This window comes from Camellia sinensis, chromosome 9 (assembly GCF_055761805.1).
Source record: "Camellia sinensis isolate YWXY chromosome 9, ASM5576180v1, whole genome shotgun sequence".
NCBI lineage: Eukaryota > Viridiplantae > Streptophyta > Magnoliopsida > Ericales > Theaceae > Camellia > Camellia sinensis.
Genome location: NC_138969.1, coordinates 31701225 through 31725338, shown reverse-complemented (window position 1 = coordinate 31725338; position 24114 = coordinate 31701225). Strand labels below are relative to the sequence as shown.

At 39.4% G+C, this 24114-nt stretch overlaps 1 pseudogene; it reads right to left on the bottom strand.

Moving 5' to 3' along the window:
- Positions 1-4971: 4971 nt before the first annotated feature.
- LOC114298469 (chalcone synthase-like) lies at positions 4972-10698 on the bottom strand (annotated as a pseudogene).
- Positions 10699-24114: the final 13416 nt, after the last annotated feature.

Genomic DNA, 24114 nt, shown 5'->3' with positions numbered 1-24114 from the left:
GGCATTGAAATGTGATAGAAATACTAGATTCTTCCATGTGGTGGCTAGGTCCAAACAAAGTAGGAATGAGTTAACATCCCTTACAGTAGGGGATTCAGTGATTAAAGATCCTGCACGGGTGAGGAAGGAGGTTTGTGATCACTTAAGAAGCAGTTTGCTGAGGATTGGGTATGGTTAGGCCCAAGTTAGGTGGTCTATTCAAATTAGTTCAATGTAGCCCTCAGTTTGCAAGGTTAGAAACACAGTTTTTAGAGGCAGAGATTAAGGCAGCTGTGAAGGATTGTGATGGCAATAAGGCTCCAAGAACAGATGCGTTCAACCTTTTTTGTTTTCAAAAATTCTAGAAGGTGATGAAAGGTGATCTTATCTCTTTTATGAAGGATTTCCATAAGAATGACAGATTAGTGAGGGAATTGAACAGTTCCTTTATCACTCTTGTTCCTAAGAAGGAGAACCCTGTGGGAATTTCAAATTTTAGGCCTATTAGCCTTGTTGGATCAGTGTATAAGGTTCTAACTGAGGTACTTTCTAAAAGGCTAAAAGCGGTGCTTGCTTCTGTGATCAGTGCAACTCAATCAGTCTTTTTTGGAGGGAGAAACATTCTTGATGGTGTAGTAATTGCTTATAGTGATTCCGGTTTTGACCCAACCTTGTTGTATTTCCAGACTCGACTGTGGTTTAATATTGTTATCCATGCCTTATTTTCCCTCTTTTGTCTTTGAGTTTGAGTTTTAGAATGTGTTGGTTGTGTTTGGAGCAGGTTGATTGTTAGTTGGTCTAGATTGATGTTGCCCAGATTTTGGCTTCTTCACTCGAGTGAGCTTTGTGATCTCCAAGTATTTCCTTCTGACCTGCAAAATTTCTGGGAAAGTAATGTTCTTTGCTCGAGCGAGGCTTCTTGTACTCGAGCGACGATGTGCGTCTGTAAAACTTCTGAGGGTATGTATTCTACGCTCAAGCGACGCTTCTTGCGCTCGAGTGAGGTCATTTATTTTGTCTGGTCGCTCGAGTGATAACTCCTTCGCTCGAGCGAGCCTCACGTATATCAGTTCACAGCAGCTCATTTTTATACAAAAATTTTGTATCTTTTCACCCCAAAACCCTAAATCGACTCTCTTTCTTTCTGAAATACTCTCCCTCTCTATAAATACTCCAAGTTCTAAGAATCTCTACCCTACTTCCTTTGAGAAAAATATGGAGCATCTCGTGGGCTTCCATTTGATCTGAGTAAAAACGAGTTTGGGCAATTTTTGAAGTTCTTCCTCTTCTTCTTTGGGCTTCTACTCTTGAGGTAGGTATATTCTACAATTTGTTATAATCTTTAACCTAGTTATTTGTTGTTACGTATAAATGATGAGTTTTGGGTGTGATCTGGGTAAAGATAGGGTTTGGACTCAAATTGAAAGAGGGGTTTCTATGTTGGGTTCTATAAATAGATTTGGGGCTTTGAATATGAGGTTACTTTGTGTTAAAATGGTGAAATTTGGCCTTGGGGTTGATATTTGAAAAAGTGGGAGATTTGCCCTAATTTGTGTTGAATGATTATTTTGCATAAATAATGAAATTGTTATGGAAAATGTGAAACTAGGAGGATGAATGAATGAATGGTGTAGTTGGATTTGTTAAATTACTCACCTATAGAAATTTGATAAAATATCTGTTATATGGATTGTATATCTATTTAGAAATATCTATTTTGGGCTATCGGTGGATGATAGCTAAGATTGTTGTAGAAATTACATGAGGATTAGGTGGATTGGAACCAATCATTTGAATTACGTCATTGAATATGACGGTATGAGTAAATCATTGAATATGTATTGTGGATAGTCATTGTATATGACGATGTTTTGGATACATTGTATATGTATAATTGTTTGGGAGGAGAAATGTGATGTACTCCATTATTTGGGAGGTGATAGGGGATGAACTCTATTTAAAATTAAGTTGGCCGGAGTGTCCAGGGTGAAAGTCTTGAAATCTTGTATATATATATATGGGTGTCGACTCCCTCGGATGAAAATTCCGTAAAATGACATGTTGAAGTGTTTTGAATAATGGATGTTATTGAATTGTGAACCAATGAGTTGTAGTCTCATTTGAGTTGTTTATATAACAATGAACTAGACTCATGAATTGGCTCAAAATGAACGAATGGAAATGGATTGAGATGTGAATATCAATATTGAATGGTCATGGAAAGATGTAAGTTGGTTATGTATATTGAACACTTATCTTACACTTATATCTTAGTTAAACCTCATATATTGTGTTAGTCTATCTCTACTGTGCTTTGGCTCATCCTACTTAGGAAATCATTTTCAGGTACAGATGATATGCTTCCTCCAAGAATGTAGCTTGGGAGAACTTAGGAGCTGGAGACTCTATTTTGTTATTTTTGTGTTTAACTATTCATTCAAGCCGATGACTTTAAATGTATAGAGCTTAAGACTCTCTTTTGTTATAGCCAAGCTATGTCTTAGAAAGATGTAAGCACGTAAGGGGTTTATTTTGTTATTGTTAATTAGTGTCACATGCTGTAGTTTCAGAATGAATATTTATGAAAGTATAATGTATATAATACCTTTTGTAATATAAACTCTGATATATGAAGTATATTGATTCCGTTTATATTCACATCGCTTATGAGTTGGATTATTTGTATTATTTTTTGGGGTGTGACATTGCTAATGAAGAGGTGGATGTGTGGAAGAAGTCTAAGAAAAATGGTGTGATCATTAAACTTGACTTTAAGAAGGCCTATGATTCAGTGAATTGGGGATTTCTTCACTCAATGCTTCTGAATTTTGGGTTTGGGTCAAGATGGTCTGAATGGATAATAGAGTGTGTCTCCACGGCTCAAATTTCAGTTCTTGTAAATGGTTCTCCTATGAATGAGTTCTGTCCTCAAAGGGGTCTTAGATAGGGTGATCCAATGTCCCGTTTCCTATTTAACTTGGTGGCTGAAGGATTAAATCTGTTATTAACATGGGCCTATCAAATGGGAATTATTAAGGGTATGAAGATAGGTGTGGGGCATGTGGTGTTGTCCCATTTACAATTTGCAAATGATTCCTCACTTTTGTGTAAAATTGAAAATAAGGAGGTTAGAAGCTTGAAGAGGATCTTAAGATGTTTTGAGGTGATATCTGGTTTGAGGATAAATTATCATAAAAGTCAGATTTGTGGAGTGGCTAGTGTTGGATAAGGTTAGAAGCAGATTAGCTAGTTGGAAGAGAAAACTTCTATCCTATACAGGTAGGCTTACTTTTATTAAATCTGTTCTTGCATCTTTGCATGTGTATTATATATCTCTGTTTAAAATGCCTGATGAGGTCGCTAGAGTGATAGAAAGGTTGCAGGCCTCATTTCTTTGGAGAGGCTCAGAAGTAAGAAGAAAGGTACATATGGTTAAATGAGAGAAATTGAATAAAAGTTTGGCACAAGGAGGTCTGGGATTGAGAAGAATGAAGGTGGTAAATTCTTTCCTATCAATTAAATGGTGGTGGAGATTTGGGTATGAAAAAAGCATTGTGGAGGAGAATTATCTGTAGTAAGTATAAAGTGGACTTTCGAGATTGAATTCCTTTTCCTAGATCCACTGGTAATATGTCTAGTGTTTAGAAAGGTATTATCACTATTGCAGAGTCTGATAGTACCCTCCTAGAGTATTACATGAATAACTTTCAGATAAAGATTGGGAATGGATTTAGTGTTCGATTCTGGATGGACAAATGGTGAAATGCTTCTTGTCTCAAAGATGAATTTCCTGGTTTGTATAGCTTGATGGTAAGAAGGAATCACTTAGATCAATGTATGACAGAAAGGTTTCTGAAGGGAATTGAGAGTGTCAGTTCAGAAGAAGGCTGTATGATTAGGAGGTTTTTGAGGTTACCCGGCTTAGAAACTTTCTTGTGGCAGCTCTAATCATTGTAGCAGATCAATCTGATTGCCCTATGTGGAAGACGTCATCCTTAAGGAAGTTCTTAGTGTGTTTTATATATCAAGGATTGTTAGCTTCAGCAGATATCCTCAATTAAGATCAAGTAAATTGGTGTGGATTACTTATTTGCCTCCAAAAGTCCAATTTTTCACTTGGCTAGCTTGAAGAGGTAGAATTAAGGCAGTAGTATTCCTTCAAAGAATTGGTGTCCTTTTACGTAATGTTTCAACATTGTGTGTCTTCTACAAGACTGAGAATGAATCTATGAATCATGTGTTGGTTTCTTGCCCTTTTGCTTAGATGGTGTGGTCGGCAATGTTGAATTGGTGGGATCTTGAAAGGGCTTTACCTAATTCTGTTGAAGGTATTCTCTGATGGTGGGAACGTCAATGTTTTAAGTGGTTGGAGAGGAAGATCTGGAGAGGTGTCCCTTTAGTTGTGTCGTGGTCTATCTGGAAGTACAAGAATGATTGTGTGTTCAATGCATCTATTCCTACTTTGGTGGAGTTGTGTGAAGTGATAAAGGTGAGTATTGCATTATGGATGAAACCTAGTTACTCTAAGTATTTGTTTTTAGTGCAGGACTTACGTTTTAATCTCAGGCAAGTGAGATTTTGCCTTCGAGGGAGAAGTGTGTAACAATCTCAGTTTTTTGTGTTTTGTTTCCTATGTTGCCTGTATTTTTGTTTTTTAAGGTTGGGCTCTCTCCAACTTTGGGTGGTGCTAGCAAATGCTTGGGCTAGTTTGCTGGTGCCAACCTAATTATGATTGACTAGTTTAGCTTTGATGCTTTTTGCACCCTCGGTCTTTGTTGATGTTCCTCTATTTTATTGTACTGTTTGATTTACATCAATAAAGGTTTTTTTTGGCTGTTTCGAAAAAAAAAAAATCTAGTAGGTCAAGAAAACTATATATTCTTCTGCTATTGATTGAGTACACAAACAATACGAACTTCCTAAAAAATAGGATAATTACTCACAAACCTAACACACAGGACAATCTGACAAAAAGTCGGTACACCCAAAAAAAAAAAAAAAAGAGGTGCTTTTTGAGTTGCAAATTGAATGTATTGAAGTTGTAGGGACATTATGCAACGCAAATAGTCTCCACAGTCACACCTGGTCCACATCCAAGAAAGAACACCATACTCAAATCCTTCACCAGTGGTGGTGCTTCCTTTCACAATTGACCTCTTTCTCATCTCATCCAAAACAAATATCACACTCGAACTCCACATGTTTCCATACTCACACAACACCTCACTGCTCGCTTTCATTTTCTCCTTCTTCAGCTCTAGTTTCGCCTCAGTCCTGTCTAGAATTTTCCTCCCACCAGGATGAACCAACCAAAACAATAAGTTCAAATCGCTAATTCCAAGACGACTCAAAGCTTCAACCAAGCACTTGCCAATGTTATTCTCTACTACACTAGATAACTTCTTCGACAAGTAATAAATTAAACCAACTTCACGTAACCGCCCTCCCACCGTGTCCAAATAGTTTGATTTGCATAAACATTCCCAAAAAGCGGGCATTTGATTGACATATTTCGATTTACACCAACTATGACAGTAGCAGCAGCACCATCATCAAAGATTGCATGTCACACAAGAGTATCTAAATGGGCATGCGAAGGACCACGAAAAGCATTGACCATGACTTCAGAACACATTACTAGAATCCGAGCACCATTGTTGTTCTCAACTAGATCTTTGGCTAGTCGAAGGATAGTTCCACTGGCATAGCAACCCAAGTGGTAAATAACGAACCACTTCACTGTGGGTCTAGACTAGGGGTGACTGTACAGCTTAGCGTGGGTATTCAATTGAACACTTTGAAAATCTATACACTTATATATAAGAGGGAGTTGGGTTGTGCTAAGTAGCATGGCTCTCTTTTTTGTTTTTCCTTTTTACCCTTGTCTTTTTTTCTTTTTTTTTGGGCTTGCAAAATTTGTAATTTTTATATTTTCTTTAAAATTTTTTCCTCTTTTGATAACACTTATAAATCAATTATGTAATAAAAAAAAATTCACTAATTGTGTTTGGACGCAATTTTAGATTATAATTTATTACATTTTTCAACTAATTTGAAAAAAAAAATGAGAAATATTTTTAAGTTGTAAAACATAGTTTTTGAAACTTATTTAAGACTCTTAATCCATGTGGACAAAATAATTCTATTTCTATTGCCTTAATTATACAATGTTAGATATTTGCATTTAACGTGTAACCAAACAAATTTATGACTTATTTTAATTCTTTCAAACTAATAATCTAAAATGTTATAATCATAAAACCACAATTACAAGTGATACCAAATTGAGTCACTGCCCTCGTTTGGCATAAGGTTTTTTTGAGGTTGGGGGCTAATTTAGCCATAAAAAAGAAAAATAGACTAAAATCAATAAAATAAAATGTCACATTCAAACCATAATCATTTCACTTTTTCTCTTACATAAGTGAAAAAACCTAAACCAAACTGGGACCAAATTTTTTATCTCACAAAATAAACTATTTTGAGATTAAATTATTTTGTCCCTAAAAGTCTATTTATTAGTGACATTTTCAAAATTTTGTCACTAAAAACCTTATTTTTAACTTTTCGGCACAATCTTTTAGCGATTATCCTCATGACGATATAAATTAATCCATAAATGTCTTTTGTAACAAAGTTTTCACTTTTAGAAATCAAAATATTTAGTCTCTAAAACTCTTATATGTTGTAGTGATAATAAATATGAGTAGGGACCCATTAAATTACTAAAATTGTGACACATGAAATGAAAAAAATCATTGAGAGAGATCATCATCAACAAGCCATTCATCATCAACAACAACAACATCTTCATCATCAACCATTCATCTTCATCATCAACAACATCATCAGATCCAAAAAAAAAAAAAAATCAACTTCGTAATCAACAACATCTTCATCAACATCACCATCATCATCATCAACATATCAGCCAACAGTTTAATTTTTTTTTCCCCTTCATTTCAGATAAAAAAAAAAAAACGGGTTGCGACGATCGGAGGCGGAGGCTCTCTCCATTCCCTCTTCCCCTCTCTTCTCTTTCTCGTCCCCTCTCTTCTCTCTTCTCTCCCTCTTTCTCTTTCTCTTTCTCTCCCTCTGTTTCAATTTCAGACTGCAGAAAAAAAAAATGAAACTGCCCAAAACGACGTCGTTTTGGGCAGTCGGGGGATTCGGGGAAGGGAGGATTCGGGAGAAAAATCATTTTCCTAATATTTATTGTTATTCAATGATGACAAATACTAATATCCAAATATATATATTTTTTGAGCTGGTTTTACAAATATTTTTAATGAAGTTATAAATTTATTACTTTGTATGATGAGGTTATTATTTCTAGAAAAAAAACCTATGTATTTGACAAAATAGAGAGCCATGCTACTGGAGCACAACCCAACTCTCTCTTATATATAACTGAATAGATATATATTTGGCAAAGTTTAAGTGACTTTAAACTATTGGATAGGACAATAATAAATGTTGCTTCAGTCCAGTTAACTAAAAAAAAATGTTGCTAAGAGAAATGTTGCTTAAGTAAATAAGAATTTTTTGGGAGTATATAGAGATTAAAAATGTCAAATATTGACAGGTAGTCATCTAAAAAATAATATATTTGTTGAAGATACTCTTATGTCACTTCAAATTTTAGTTATTAAATTCAACGGAAATTATATTTTAGATATTTTTTATACACATGGATTGAGTTTAATGACTAAATATAAATTTTTTTCGTTTGCTTTATTTAACAAAAATAGGCAAATGGTTTAGATTGAAAACAAATCAAAAGTTTAGAATTTAAATTGACAAAATTAAAATTTTATTTTGTTGCATTGTTCAAACCCTAGGGTTATTTTTATTTATTTATTTATTTTTTTGTAATTTTCCCAATAGAATTTTATGCGAATTTATATACAGAATAATATAACTTCTTTTGAATCAAAATAACTTCATAATGACTTCTTTTGTAATTTTCATTTTCAATCAAAATACAATCTATCATTGTCTTCATAATTTTAAAAATGTCAATGACACTTCATTAAAAAAAAAAAATTAAAAAATTCCTGTATAAATTTTTTTCTTGTAAACAATTTTTCTTTTATGTAATTTTAAAAAACTTATATTGAGTAATGTTTAGTTTATTGGAATAAAAGTGAAATGTAATAAAATAATTATTAGGGGAAAAAATCCAAGGGTTTGAATCCTATAATGAAATAAACTTTAGATTTTTAATTTTATCAATTTAAATTTGTAGGAGAGGGTTCAAGAAAGGAGTTGGAAAATTCGAAAATCTTCGAAGATCCTTGAAGAACAATTTCGAATTCTCTAGAATATGATGAGAGGCTTAGATTCTTCAATAATCTCAACTTAGGAACACAACAACAAAGGAGATGATGGAGATAAGAGATTGGGTGAAGAAGAAGGCAAAATGGCTAGAGAATAGAATAATGGCAAGGCTCTCCCATGGATCTCCCACTTTCACTCTCAAGGTTGATAATGGAGAAGGGAAATTAGTTCTTTCCCAAGAGTTCAAAAATCTCCAAAATCCATCCCTTGTAAAGCTATGGGTGGGTGCTATTTATAGGCACCTCATGATGTAGGATGGAGCCCATGTGCAAGGCACATGGGGGATATTCTCTCTAACCACCTTGTCCGAGGAGGTGACCTCTCCGAGGAGGTGACTTCTCCGAGGATGAGAAAACCCCGAAGAGGAGATCACTCCCTCGGCGAACCTTTCTTCTTAGCCACACCTAACCAATGATCCCCAATCATCCCAAAGGGTCAGGGGTAGTCCCAGAGGACGTCCTGCCGCAAAAATATTGCCGAGTCTCATGGACCCCCCCGGGGTCGTGCCACCTCGACCCGGGTATAGGCTAGTTTAACCGAAGAGTGAATTTATCTCCACTCACCGTCCTCGGGATCGGGTCCTTTGTTCGAACTCCATTACGCCCATGGTTCTGGTGCGTAGATCCCGGAAAGCTCCGAGCCCGCAAGTGTTCTGGGACTCATTAACGAAGCGGCTTCTAGATTGCATCTGAATCCGTTCGAAGCCAAGTGCTTCGGATCTCTAGATTCGTAGGTCCGAATCCTTTCGAGTCTGAGTGCCTCGGATCTCTAGGCTTGTTCAACACCCTTTCGAGTCCGGGCCCGAGTAAGTCTCTAAGTCTCTAAGTTCGTGGATCCGAACCCCTTCGAGGCTTAGAGCGATTCAGCCCGTTTGATGGCGATAAATCTGGGCCCACCGATCTTGGACTTGCGATAAATTCGGGCCCACTAATCTTGGGCTATTGGGCCTAAATAATTTAGTGGGCTTAAATTAGCTCCTCTTACAAAATTCTAATATTTTTATATGTTTGTAATCTAAACCATTTATCTATTTTCAATAAGTAAAATTGACAAAAAAATAATAGTATTTTAATCATTAAACTCAATAAAAATAGTATTTTAGATATTGTTTATACATTTATATTGAGTTTAATGACTAAAATATTATTATTTTTCTGTCCATTTTATTTAATAAAAATAGACAGATAAACAAAGTAGAGTTTAAATTGATAAAATTAAAAATTAAAAATTTATATTTTATATAAACGATATGATCTATTTTGTAATAAACTAAACACTATGTTCAGTAAAACTAAAAGTATTGTAATTGAGAAATTTAAATTACTATAAAATATATTTGTGAAACGTAAATTTATTACAGTAGTGTCTCGTGTCTTGCGCGGATATTTTTTTCTAATTATATATATATATATAGGTTTGTGTGTGTGTAGTTTAATATTAAAGTTTTATGTCGAACGCGCTAATCCACTTTTCTGAACATCTAGCTCAGTGGAACGAGCAAGGATCCTCTAGAGTTTTTTTTCCCTAAAGTTTCCTAGAGTGGTGTGTTGTATGGTTGAGATTTAATGACAAGTCACATCAATTTTTTAGCATTAAATCTCACCCATACAACACACCACTTTAGGAAACTTTAGGAAAAAAAAACTCTAGAGGATCCTTGGTGCAGTGGAACACCTAAGTCACTTTCTTAAACATCCAACCTTTTTTTTTTTTTTTTTTTACGGGCAAAACAAAGAAGTTTCATTGATGTAAAATATAATATAAAATACAACGAAAAATCCATCAATAAAAAAAGATAAGTGTAAAAGTATTACAATGGGCTGAATCATCCCAACTAAGTTGGCACAAAAAAATCCATCCTATCATTTGCTGGCACCCCAGAGTTGGCGAGCAGCCAACCGAAGAAACAGAAAAGAAAACAAAAAACATCCACCAGCTACACCAGATCACCAGCAAAGCATAGTGCAGATTCACCCCCCTTCCAAACATTAGTGCAGCAGTGCAGACTCAACAAGACCATTCCACATTCAAAAACAGCCACTAACAAGACCAATCCATATTCAAAATGCTACTGCTGCATAACCATTACAACAATTCAAATGCTGCTGCAACAATTCAAATGCCCCACCAACAAGTCCAAAAGCCCCCGTCCAGAGCTAACATCCATTGAAACAATACAAATGCTGTTGCACAACCATTTCATAATGACCCATAGAGCTTCAAAGTCAGCACACCAGCAAAGCAACCAACAGCACCAAACCAGCAACAGTACTCCATGTAATCAGAGAAAAAAAACATAACAGATAGAACATCAACAACAGGTTCAGCTCGCAGAGACAATCCCAGAAATAGGATAAATATAACAGATAGAGCAAACATAACGGATCATACACACCAACTACACTAGAACACCAGCAGAGCATAGTGCAGATTCACCCTGATAAACATTAGTGCAGCAGTGCAAACTCAACAAGACCATTCCACATTCAAAAGCAGCCACCAACAAGACCAATCCTCATTCAAAATCAGGGAAACAAACAAGACCACAGTCCAAATGCCCTAGACTAGAACTAACACCCATTACAACAATTCAAAGTCAGCACACCAGCACCAAACCAGTAAGCAACCAACAGCACCAGGACAGCAGTAACCCAGTGAGCAACACCATCATAGAGCAGACCAAAAACAGATGAAGTTTTTACAATGTACTCCATGTAATTAGAAATTTTTTTTTACAGATCAAGCAACAACAGGTTCAACTCACAGAGGCAATCCCAGAAACAGGACAAATATAACAGCTAGAACAAACATGCCTTACACAAGATCATGCACCATTTTTGCTGCACAACAAATAGGCCCATCAGCTGCACAACAAATCAGCCCAACAACAAATAAGCCCATAGCTAAGCAGCCAAGAGCCAAACACCCAATAACAGCCAGCACACCAATAGCAGCTTACTTTGTTCCACCCAGCAGGTGGTTAGCTTAACTCCCATTCCTAATACAGTATTGAACCTGAGGCAAATTGAAGACTACATCATTGATAGAGAACTCCATTTTAGCTGGGGAGGCTTAGGCCCACAAAGAAATTCGAGCATTGACAACCTCACATAGTTCCTCAAAATTTGGCTGGGCACCATTAAATACACAATCATTTCTATGCTTCCATGTGCACCACAAAACAACCAAAGGCACAACCTTCTATAGCAGCTTCTCAGTCTTTTTCATTTTGCAAAATGACCACCATTGCAACAGCCCTTCCACTGAATTTGGCATAGCCCATTGAAAACCTCACCATTTCATAATATTAGGCCATAACAGCCAAACAAATGGACAGGAGAGCAAGATATGATTGATAGATTCCTCCTCATTTTGACAGAAGACACAGCCCACATTGGCAGATGCAGCTAATATCCCGATTCTCTGTAAGAAGCTAGAGGTTTTCACCTTGCCTTACCAAGCCAACCACCCGAAACATTCGACTTTAGAAGGGGCACAATTATTCCAAACTACCACTGCCATACTTCTAATAGGACCCAAGGAGTATTCATAATTTTTATACAATGATGCAACAGAAAACAAACCAGATGGGTCAGCCTTCCACTTCCAAGCATCTTGTTTGGTGACCCTCATTGCTGGAGCATTCATAAGGAGGGAATGAAGTCTCCTAACCTCCTCCCCTTCCCAGGCCAGCAGAGCTCTCCTAAATTCTAAATTCCAAACCTAAGACCCTTCACTCCTAATATAAAAGTTAGATACTACCTATTTTATCATTGGACAGCGAAAAAAGTTTGGGGAACTCCTACTTAAAGCTTTGCTCCCCAGCCCATTTATCCAGCCAGAAAAGAGCTCTCCTACCATTCCCCAACTCAATGACTGAGTTTGCCAGGTACAGATTGTGTAGCATAGGAGTAGATATAATTGCACCAATGATATCAGACCAAATTTTTGAGTTTCTGTTGTTTCTTTCCATACATGGCACCCATCTTCCACCCCTCATATTCTACTTAGAGCATAGAACATCCTTCCACAAAGTATAAATCTCTGACCTAAACTTCCACCACCATTTCAGCAGTAAGCACTTATTCATAACTGTGATACTTCTAATCCCTAAACCTCCCAAATGTTTACTTTTGGTAACGGTATCCCATCTAACAATGTGAACTTTCCTTCTGAGGTCGGATCCCCTCCAAAGAAAGTTTGCTTGAATCTTCTCACTTGCTTTAGCCACCCCCATAGGTATTTTGAGCAGAGACAAGTAATAGATAGGCAAGTTACTCATGACGGACTTAATTAGTGTCAGTCTCCCAGCAAATGAAAGCAGCCTTCTCTTCCATGTAGATGACTTTTGTTTAAACTTGTCCAATACTGGCTTCCAAGTGCTTGATCTACTAGGATTAGCTCCTAAAGGAAGACCTAGATATTTAAAAGGTAACCTCTGATGGGCACAATTTAGTCTAGAGGCAAAACTCCGTAGCAACACTTCATCCACTCCAATGCCCGCAATCACACTCTTATGGTAGTTAATTTTCAGCCCTAATAGGATTTCAAAACATCTCAGAATGCGTTTGATGGTCACCACTTCCACCAACTCAGCTTCACAAAATAGTATTGTATCATCTGCAAATTGTAGATGCGTTACTATGATTCCATTATTCCCAATGGTAGCCCCTTTTATCAAACCCATTTCCTTGGCCCTAGCAAACAAGATATTCAACCCCTCGGCCACAATATTGAAGAGGAAATGGGACAATGGGTCACCTTGCCAAAGACCTCTCTGTGAGCAAAATTCCTCAGTATGGGAACCATTCACTAAAACTGACACTTTTGTGGAGGTTACAGTACTTTTCATCCATCTCACCCATCTATCACCAAAGCCAAATTTAGATAACATATTAAATAAGAATTCCCAGTTGACTGAATCATATGCCTTCTCAAAGTCTAATTTCAACACCAAACCTTTCTTGTTTGATTTTCTCCACCCGTCAACTATCTCATTAGCAATGAGAATCCCATCTAGGATATTCCTTCCCCCAAGAAATGCGGATTGAGTCTTACTAATAATCCTTGGCATCACTTGTTTCATCCTATTGGCTAAGATTTTAGCCAAAATTTTGTACATGGATCCAATGAGGTTTATTGGCCTATAATCCCTCATGCTTGAGGGGCTGTCAACTTTTGGGATTAGAGCTATAAAAGAGCTATTTAAACTACTCACTAAAGAGGCATTTTGATGAAATTCTCTTAAAAATTGCAATACCTTAGGTTTGACTACTCCCCAACATTTCTTATAAAAGGCCAAATTAAATCCATCAGGTTCAGGTGCTTTATTACCATCACTATTCTTGATAACATATCTGACTTCCTCTTCAATAAAATCTTCCAATAGCTCCGCGGCTTGACGACCTCCAATATTTTTGAACTGGCCAGACAGTGAGGGTCTAGTAGCCCAAGATTCAGAGAAATGACTCATGAAGTGAGACTTCACCTCCAACCGAACCACTATAGGTTCTTCCACTAATGAGCCATTCACCATAACTGAACACAAAGAATTTCTGCTATTTCTATTAGAAGCCATAATGTGAAAATACCTTGTATTCCTATCTTCTTTTGATGCCCAATTAATTCTAGACTTTTGTAACCAAGTCCATTCCACCATTTTGTTTAACCTCCAAATTTCACTCATAATTTCCTTCTGTTTAGCTTGTTTAGTTCCTAGAAGTGTTCTTTCTTCGGCAATTAACTCTATGGCATGGGCTTCCTCTTCTGCAGCGTTAAGATTAGATTCAATTATACCAAACTCTTCAATATTCTACACTTTTAATTTGTGTTTTAAGGCTTTCAATTTCATGAAACATCTATACCCGGCCCAACCTTCAACCTGGAAATCTGACCAAAATTTGTCCACTAAACCTGCAAACTTAGGATGAAGGGTCCAAGCATTCAGAAACCTAAAAAGTCGAGGACCCCAATCTCTTTCTCCTCCATCAAAAGGATAGGGCAATGATCATAAATCAATCTAGGAAGACCCCATAACTTGAAGTTGAAGTTCTGTACCCATTCATGATTAAGCAAAAATCTGTCTATTTTACGCCATTTCTCTCTAATTTGTGAGTTACACCAGGTAAATTCCTTCCAAGCATGGGCAAGTGTAGACACCCCATTTTTGACCGACCTTAAGACTCAGACGTCCCCAGTTGAGCGCTCGGTGATATTGCATATAGTGCTCGTTCAGAAGTTTCAGAGTCTCGGCTGTGAGCCTTGCCTCCGGACTTCCGGACTCTTTCGTGTCTTGCCTCGGTTTGCGAACCAAGCTCTGTTTTCTCTGTTTTCTCTTCCCGGAGGGAGGGAGGGGTCTCGTAGATCATCTCTCAGTGGCCGCAGGCTACATTTTGTGGTTGTTGGCCATTTTTCCCATTCGGAGCCCGGTTTCTGATTTTTCGGAGCCGACGACCGTGTGCCTCGGTTCGGGACCCCCTAACCACCTCCGTTTGCTCCAATTTTTGGTATACACCTCATTTCCTCCCTTTTGAGGGACACTGGGGTCCGAGAGACCAACTTCGTGGTCAAACGCTACCTCCGGTGCTTAACAGCCCATTTTCGGGGCCTCGGGCCCCGCGTTTCGGTCCCTGAACCTCCGTTTTGCATCCGTTTTGGTTCATTTTTGGTGGAGACCTTATTTTCATAGTTATGAAGCTTATAGGAGAGTGGGAGGCCAGCAATTGTTCCAAAAAACCAGTTTTATTTCTTCATCGCTCTCCGACGCCTGTTTTCCTTACTTGAAAGCCAATGTTGACCACCTTGGAGCCACTTTCTTGAACCCTAGACCCCATATTTGTGATGTACACACCTGGGAGGCCACCAATATTTGGTGGCCGACCAGTAATTGTTCCTGACCCTTTTGACCCCCTCTAAAAAATGGTCTTTTCTCTCTTCTGGTTCACTTTTTCTGGGTTTCAATCACATAGTTGTGTTATGCAGACATGGGAGACCACCAATATGAGGTGGCCGACCAGCAATTGTCATTGACCCTTGGTCGACCGGCCATGGGAGGTGGTCGGCCGACCACCTGAACCCGCAGAAACTGGCCGGCCATGACCCCCTCACCTGGTTCCTTACAAATCTGACCTTTTTTTCCCCACAGATCCTGTATCCGAGGGGAACTCTTTTGGGGGGGGAATTTGAATTCATTTCCCCCCCTTTTTCCTCCATTCTTTGGCCTATATAACCAGCCCCTCAGCTGCATTTTGAGGGGTTACAAAATTGGTTTAAGGCCATTGCATACAACTCTCCCTCTCCCTCTCTTCTAAGCCTCAAAACACCCTTAGCCCTACACCATTTACCCTACACCTCATAGCACAAGGCCTCCATCCTCCATTCCATCAACTTGAGGCTGCTTTTCAAAGGTAAAAAACTCCCAAACTTGGCTCAAAAGTTGTAGGAGCATTGGTCTACAAGGGTGAGTCACTTTCTTCCCTTTTCTAGTCTTTTTTTGCTTTGTATATAAGCCTTAGTTTCTTGCATTTTTGGGCTCCGACCCTAACTGTAAATAGTCATATTTTGAGCCCCTTTTCATGTTTAATTAAGGGTATTTCTCTGTTTGAGGCCTCCTTCTATCACTTGCTTCTTTAACTCTCTTTTAGGCCTTATTTTTGCATAGTATTTTTGGCCTGTTTGTGAGCTGTTTTGGACTTTTCCATAAACTTTAAAATAGCTTTTTTTGAGCCCCTCTTCAACATTGTTGAAGGGCTCTCCTCTGTTTGAGGCCTCCTGCTATCACTTTCTTCTCTATCTCTCTTTTAGGGTAATTTTTGCATAGTACTTTAGGCCTATTTGTGAGCTGTTTTGAATCTTGCCATGAACTTTAAAACCTCTTGTTTTGGGCTCCTCTTCAACATTGTTGAAGGGCTCACCTTTGTTTGAGAACATTAGCTGCCACTTGTCTCTTTATCCGTATTTTAGGCCTTTTCTTGCATGATAGTTTGGCCTTACTTGTGATTATTTTCATGGCTTTATGTAAACTGTAAAGTGCCTTTTTTTGAGCCCCTCTTCAACTTTGTTGAAGGACTCTTTTCCATTTGGGGCCAGCTGCTGTCCCTTTGTGTTTAATCTCTCTTTTAGGGCCTTTTTTTTTGCATGATAGATTAGCCCTATTTGCATTCATTTTTGGGACTTGTTATAAACTGGAAATATGCATGTTTTGGGACTTTATTGCCTCTGTCTTCACGCTTCATGATAAAATAATGCATGTTTTGTATAGCTATAAGCCAATGCGCATGCCTAGTTTTGTGTTTCGGGGCCATTCCACGCATCGGGAGCCATGTTTCCATGTTTCGGGATCATTTTGCATCACATTTCAGTGCTGAAAATTGCATGTTTGTATGCCATATTCCATGCCTTGCCATGTCTTGTTAGAGTGGCATTTGTGCCTTAGGATCAGTCCTCGGTTTGCGTGCATGTGTGCACGCATTTCGAGTGTCTCATTTTCATCTAATGGCCACTAATGTGAGTGTGGCTGAGGTCCATTCATGTTGGTGTAAGCCCATTGTGCATTGTGTATGCCATTTCATTTCATAGCATTGTGTATGTTAGGTTGTATGTTAGCGCATTGTGTATGCCATGTTACCTTGTGCATTGTGTATGCCATTTCATAGCATTATGCACGCTAGGTTGTATATTAGTTGCATTCATGCATGTCATGCATATTGCATTGTGTTTGGGATAGGAGTTAGCCCGAGCACGGGAAACGAGGAACGTTTCGTACTCCGAGTGACGGAACGTGTCTCAATTCCCGGTCGCCGACACTCCGGATTATCCATGATGGAGTCTAGGCCTTGTTGTGTCCATATGTGCATTCATTTCATATTGAGTCATGCAATTCGACTTCTCGGCCATCATGCATCGATATGCGTGATTGGTGGCACGAGGATCGAGGACTACACTCCCTGAAGAGTAGTCATGCATACATATGTGAAAATACTTTGCCATGCCCCTTTGTTGCTCTCTGTTGCAGCAAATCAGAAATCGGCAACCTTCCGGAGCTTGACACGCATTCCAAGAACAATTGCAAACAGAGGCAAACCGGGGCATCGCGAGGGATTCTCTGCACAAGACAATCCGAGCATGCATCATTCATCATCCGGTGTAGATTTGAGGCAGTCCCTGGCTTGCATGCCAATTTATTGCTTTCCTAATTTAATTTGTTAGTTAAATAGGGTTTTGTACATATTTGGACTGTAATTATTCATTTGGGACTGTATTATTTATTCGGACCCTCCGAGCGAGGGCACAACTGTAATAAGTGTGCGTGTGTGTGATGTATGTCTTCCAACCCCACGTCTTTCTCCCTTTTATTTACTCGCTTATGATGGTTAGATTAGGGCATGTTTCAAATTAGCATACAGTATGACAACATGTTTGCATTCATTCATCTGTTTTGCATGCACTGGGCTCAGCGTATCATACTAACTGCATTGTATTTTCAATTTCAAGTTGAATACATGTTAGCTGTAGCATTTCATATGTCATGTTTAGAATAGCCGAGCCTGCTATAGTTGCACTTTTGCATGTGTTGCATTAGGCATTTCTGTATAATTAGGATCATGCATGGATTTCTAATTAGCTTCTGTTTTGGCTTGGAGTACTCGGTAAGTTTTATGCTTTAGCATCCTTGCATGCGTGTGAGTGACTGCCATGATAGCATGCTTACCATGAGGCTAATTACTTATGTGATATATCTGCCTGAATACCTGTGGGTGAAGGTTGGGTTATTTGGATTGGAATAATTCGTTGACTGTGAGTTTTAAGCCCACTAGATAGTGGCAAAATCATGTTTTTCTAAGCCCACCCGAGGGTGGCAAATCCACGTCTTAGCCTACTTGCGGGTAGCACCATCAAACCATTTTCAAACAAACAAACATGAAATGTTTTGTTCCAATTCAGACGATCCAGTTTATACTTATATGCTGTGTACATCACATAGTAAATCTAGGCTAATAACCGGAATAAGAACACATAATGTTTTCAAAAATAGATATCATGGTTAGTAGAGGCCGATCTTTGATCGGGCGAGCGGGGGTACTCACGAAGTGACCTTCCCCAATCGTACCCAAGTTCCCGAGCCGAGGCAACTTTGGTGATGACGGACACGTGGCCTTAGGCAAACGAGTCAGGGTTTCCTAAATTTCTCCAAAATAAAACATTTAGGTGACGACTCTGTATCTGGTAAAGCAGACCATGTTTGGCACTTCTTTCAAAATCTGTTTTCTCAAAACGATTTGCCGGATTTGGACTCTTTGGTTCAGATTTAGAACCGTGACAATTTGAGTCCGAACTGTAGTAAGCCCAATATCGAACGGAACGGGGGACTCATTCCTTCTAGAGCGTTCGGGGACGTCTACAGCAAGTCAATCAACTCCATTTGTTCTACCATGGCATTAAGGTCCTTCATTCCTCTGTCTCTTCTTGGGCACCCAATGTGTTCAGCAATATTCCTTATTTCATTGAAATCACCCCATACACCAAGGCCCCAAGAAAATACTCTTCAATCGAGCAAAAAAGACCTATAATTCGTTCTTTTTGACCACTTTGGATGGGCCATATACATTGACAATCACACAATTAAAAGAGGAAAAAAATGTACCTGACAATAGGATGAAGTTACGGTGGCCGCAGCAAGCCTCTAGTTAAAACACCCCAGTACTCCATATACATAGCAGCCCTCCAGCTCAACCTTCTGCATCCACTTCCATATACTCAAAATTATCATCATACCAGAGAGACTTTACTAATTCAGGCGAAATTGATGATCTCTTTGTTTCTTGAATCATCACAAAGCTGATTTTCCTTGCTGCCAAACTTTGTTTAATTTTTCTCCTTTTCCCTAGTCTGCTAAGACCTCTAACATTCCAAGATAGTAACTTCATAGTAGAAAGCTTTTTCACTAAAGACCCCCTGTGCTTGTAGCTCAATGAATATCCCCACCCTTTGCACCTCTTTTCCCCTTATCTGTGGCCTCCAGTTCTTCTAACTTACTAATCATCTCCTCCTCCTTGCCATCACAATCTAGCCCCAACACTTTACCAATTTGGATGGATGATGATGCCTCTGATAGCCGTACGCCTCCTCTACTAGATTTACTTGCCATTGATAGGGAAATGGCAGCTACGGTAGACCTGAACACTGCCCCTTTCCTCAGATTGAGTGTTTGCTTCATAAATTTCTTCTCCATTTCAAGTTTCCCCTTCTTCCGCCGTTTGTGACTGCCATTTTCCCCACCTCTCACCTGCAAACTCTTCTTACTAATAAGGGTTGAGCCCATTCTGATGGGTATATGATTGGGTTGCCCCACTCATTAACAGTTGCACTCATAGGATGAATGTTGGCCTCAGCTCTAAGACTTGTTAACATAGCCATCTGGGCCAACCCATCTCCACTTGAGTCCTCTTGGGCCCTATTTAAATCCACCTCCAAGATAATGTCTTGTTTCTACCCAACAGACCCACTCATACTTCTAATAAAACCAGGGGCGACCACTTCATCATCAGCTCTACACCTACCTCCCTTTCTTGTGCCACCCTCTTCTAACACTCCTTTGCAGAGCCTCCTTATAGAGCTCTCCTCACGTGCAGCGCCAACCTCTGACACACCCATCGTCAGGTCTGTCTCTTCCACCACCGAAACCTCCCTGAAGCTTGCTTCCCCTTCCATGGCAGTAGTATAGTCATGATCCACCACCTTATCCCCTGCAACCACCTCACCTCCTGCATCAACCTCAGCACCGACTTGGATTTCCACCTCATCACCTTCTTCCCCTTGTCTGCTGCCTCTATCTGCAATAGTCTCAACTTCATCCTCGAAGCTGTAGCTGGTTTCATTGTTCCTCAGAAAAGATTGATAGATACATTGTTTTTTCACTATTGTTGGGACTATGATTTGTTCCTCTAAGATCCTAACTGGATATAGTACACCCTGGCAATCTAGATTGAGAAGATGATTAATGGAATCCATGCATCTTGTCTCAATCTTGACTTTCCCACAGTAGAGAGACTCAATATTCATTGTGCCTGTATCCATTTCAAGCACCTCTCCTCACTCTCTACCTCTTGTGCAAAATGTATTATTATTCCACAAGACCAGTGGTACACCATAGCAACTTAACCACACCTACCTCACCTGGTCAAAAGCCATGCTTTCATCCCATTGCTCAATCGAGTCACACTAGTTTGTGAGCCAGTCTTCATTAGCAATAATTTCTCTCTCATATCACCCACTGATTGAAATGAAAGAACTAGATGTCTTCCACCTCGTACTCTAACTTTGATGTCTCCATAGCCTCTTCTTTGAAGTTCATCCTGAAACTCTGCAACCGAGTGTAGACACCCCATTTTTGACCGTCTTCAAAACTTGGACGTCACTGTTTGAACACTCGGTGATCATCCACGTTTGTGTTTGTCTTGAGTTCCCAGAGGTCTCAACTACGCGCCTTGCCTTAAGACCTCTCAACTCGATTGTGTTGTGTTTGGTTTTGCACCAAACACTTGTGTTTTTGTTTGGAGGGCAGGGAATGGCTTGTTGGCCATCCCCACTCCTCACCGGCCATGGCTTGAGGCCACCGGCCGTGTCTTCTTGCCACCGACCATTGGTGATGGCCGGTCGGCACTTTGTGTGGTCGACCGACCATTTAGTTGGCCGATGGCATCCTTTTCTGGCCGGTACCACATTGTTGCCTCTTGCAGGCATGGTGTATGCTAGCTGTGCCAGCTGGGATGCATAGACCCTCCCCCACACACGTGTGTGGCTGTTTTGGCCCCTTTGCCCCCCTTTTTTTGATCCAAACTTCATCTAGAAGATTGCACCCTTTGCTCAAGCTTCTTGAGGAAGCTTGACCCTTTGTCTTAGCTTCCTCAAGAAGCTTGGACCTTTGGGATAGCTTCTCTTAGAAGCTTGGTCCCTTTGACCCTTTCATTTAGTTTCTCTAAGAAGCTTCAAGCCTTTGCCTTGTCTATATAAGGAGACCTCTTTTCTCCAATTGAGAGGTTCAACAAAAACCAGACCTTATATGATATATATTTGATATATATCACTCTCTCTCTATATCTCCCTCCCTCTCTTCATTTGTATGTGGTTTGAGGGCCTAAAAGTGTAGTTTGTTCTTAGTTTTGCACTAGAACACCTACTATTACACCATACTTCAACTTGGGAGGTATTGAGAGGTTGTTCTTGGAGTTTTGAGTTGGTTTTGATCATAAGGAAGAGGATGAGGTTGTTGTTCTTCAAGTGTTCTTCAAGGGTAACACTATTTGCTTTATATTCCCCAATCTTGCACTAATTTTTAACCTACTTTGCATGCTGTTTTAGACTTTGTGTATAACTTGAAAAAGTCTTGTATTTACATGCTTAAGATCTTTCATTAAGGACATTTTGTTGTTTGGGGTCGACCTCCCCCTCTTAGGCCTTGTTTGGCTCTTTTTGTGCTCTCTTTGTTAAGCTTTGAATACTATTGTGTTTTGGCCTTCTCACTACTAAAATCTAGTGGATTTTTAGTGGTGATGAAGAGGGTTTGAGGTCTTGCATAAGGGAGGGACACCCCTCTCCCTTTGTCTCTTTTTTGTTTGCATTTTTGGCTCATAAGGGTAGCATGCATGCTTAGTTGCTTTTGGCTTCATTTCAGAGGTTTTGGGGTGTTATTGGGTCATATTACATCTCTATTATTGGTTGAATTCATGCCCCTTTGCATGTATAATATACTTGCTTTGCATTCCTCCTCTTTGCCTAGAAGTGCATCTTGCCTTTAAGACCATCATGCATGCATGTTCTTGCCTAACTTTGTGAAGTTCTTGGTCATATTTCATCATGCTTGAGGTCTGTTAGGCACTGATTTGATCATATTTGCCATGTTTGGTATAACCTCTTTGCACTTTGGCTTGTGAGCCTTTAGTGTGTGAGTCATGAGCATGCTTGAGTTGGGTTGTTTTAGTGATTTGGAATCATTTCTCATGCCATTTCAGTCCCTAATCCATGCTTGTATGCTTGCATTCATCATCCCTTTCATGCCTTGAAGTGTTGTTCTTTTATGCCTTGAAATAGGTCTTAAATGAATGCCTCTTGGTTTGTGTCCCTTAGCTGCCATATCAGTGGGTTTTGGAGGTCCTTTTCGCATGCTAAAACTTTGTTTTGTATTGAAAAGTTCATGCCATGTTTGCTTGGGGTAGGTGTCGAGTAATGCCCTCTTTTGTGCCCCTGAATGCCTTCTATCTTACGCCCATCCCCTAGCATGTTTTGGCATCATTTTTCGCATGCTTTTCAGAGTTTAACATGAGTGTTTAATGTCCATGTATATCACCTTTGAGTGTTCTTGAGAGTAGCCTTCCATGCTTGGGTTTTTGGCTCATTGGTGTGCATGTTTGCATGAGCACTTGTCCATCATTTTTGGCACTTTTGGCCACTGCTTTGGGGTGTGGCTGAGGCCTCCTATTTCAGTTTAAGACCACCCTTGTATATAGTTGCGTACTTAGCATGTTACATGTTGCATTCCATTAGTTGCATGCTTACATTATGTCTTGTTTACATGTTTGCATATTGTTTAGTTAGTTGCATCACATAGTCTTGTTGCATGCTTGATATGTTCATGTTTAGCTTGCATGAATAGGTAGCATGGCATTGCATTAGGTGCATTACTTTGCATTGTATATGGCATACGTCGCATTACATTTTGCTTAGTTTGGGGTGTCAAACCAAGTATGAGGATTGAGAAGTGTTCGTACTTGAAGTGACGAAACACGTCTCAATCCTCGGTCGCCAATGCCCTTTATCTCAACATGATAGGGCATTGGCACTCATTTGTTTTGTTGCATGCATTTACATTGATTGGCAAACTTGGTGTCTTAGGCCATCATGCATTGGAATGCGTGATTGGTGGATCGAGTACCAAGGGCCACACTCCCTTGAATCCATAACATGATTGGAAGAGTGGCCATCCACACATTTGCTTGAAAATTCCATGCCATACACTGTTTTCCCTCTGCTACTGTCAACTGCAGAATTCTGCAGGAATAAATGGCCGACCGGCCATCTCTAGTGCCGACCGGCCAGCAGTGTCCTGCCGATGACACCATATTTGGTCGATAAGCCTGTTCCCATGGTCGGTGACCTTTTGTTCTGGCCGGTGGCACTCCACAGCACTCAGAAGGAAGCTCAAGGCAGTTCTGGGGACTTTCATAATTTTCAGAGGGGTGAGGCAATGTAAACAGAGGCAACAGTGGCATGGTACCGGGTTTTCGGGCAAAGCGGATCGAGCATGCATCATCTATGCATCCCGAGGTAGGGCTGCGGCCACCTTCCTTCTGCATTTAATTTGTTAAATAATTAGAAGTTCTGTAATAATTAATTTAGTAGTATTCCTTTGGTTGTGTAATATTTATTCGGACCCTCCGAGCGAGGACAATTGTGTAATAAGTGTGTGTGAGTGTGTGTATGTTTTCCAACCCCCACTTCTTTCTTCCCTTTTATTTACTAGCTTTCGATGGTTAGTATTAGGACATATTTAAATTAGCACACCTTATGTTATGCAAGCGTGCATTCATACATTTGTCTTGCATGCATCGAGCTCGGCGCATCATGCTAACTGCATTGTATTTTAATTCTAAATTGAATACGTGTTATCTGTTGCATTTCACATGCCATGTTTAGGATAGCCGAGCCTGTCTAGATTGCATCTTTGCATGCGTTGCATTAGCCATTTTAAACATGAACTAGGATCATGCATATGATTACTAACTAGTTTCTGTTTTGGCT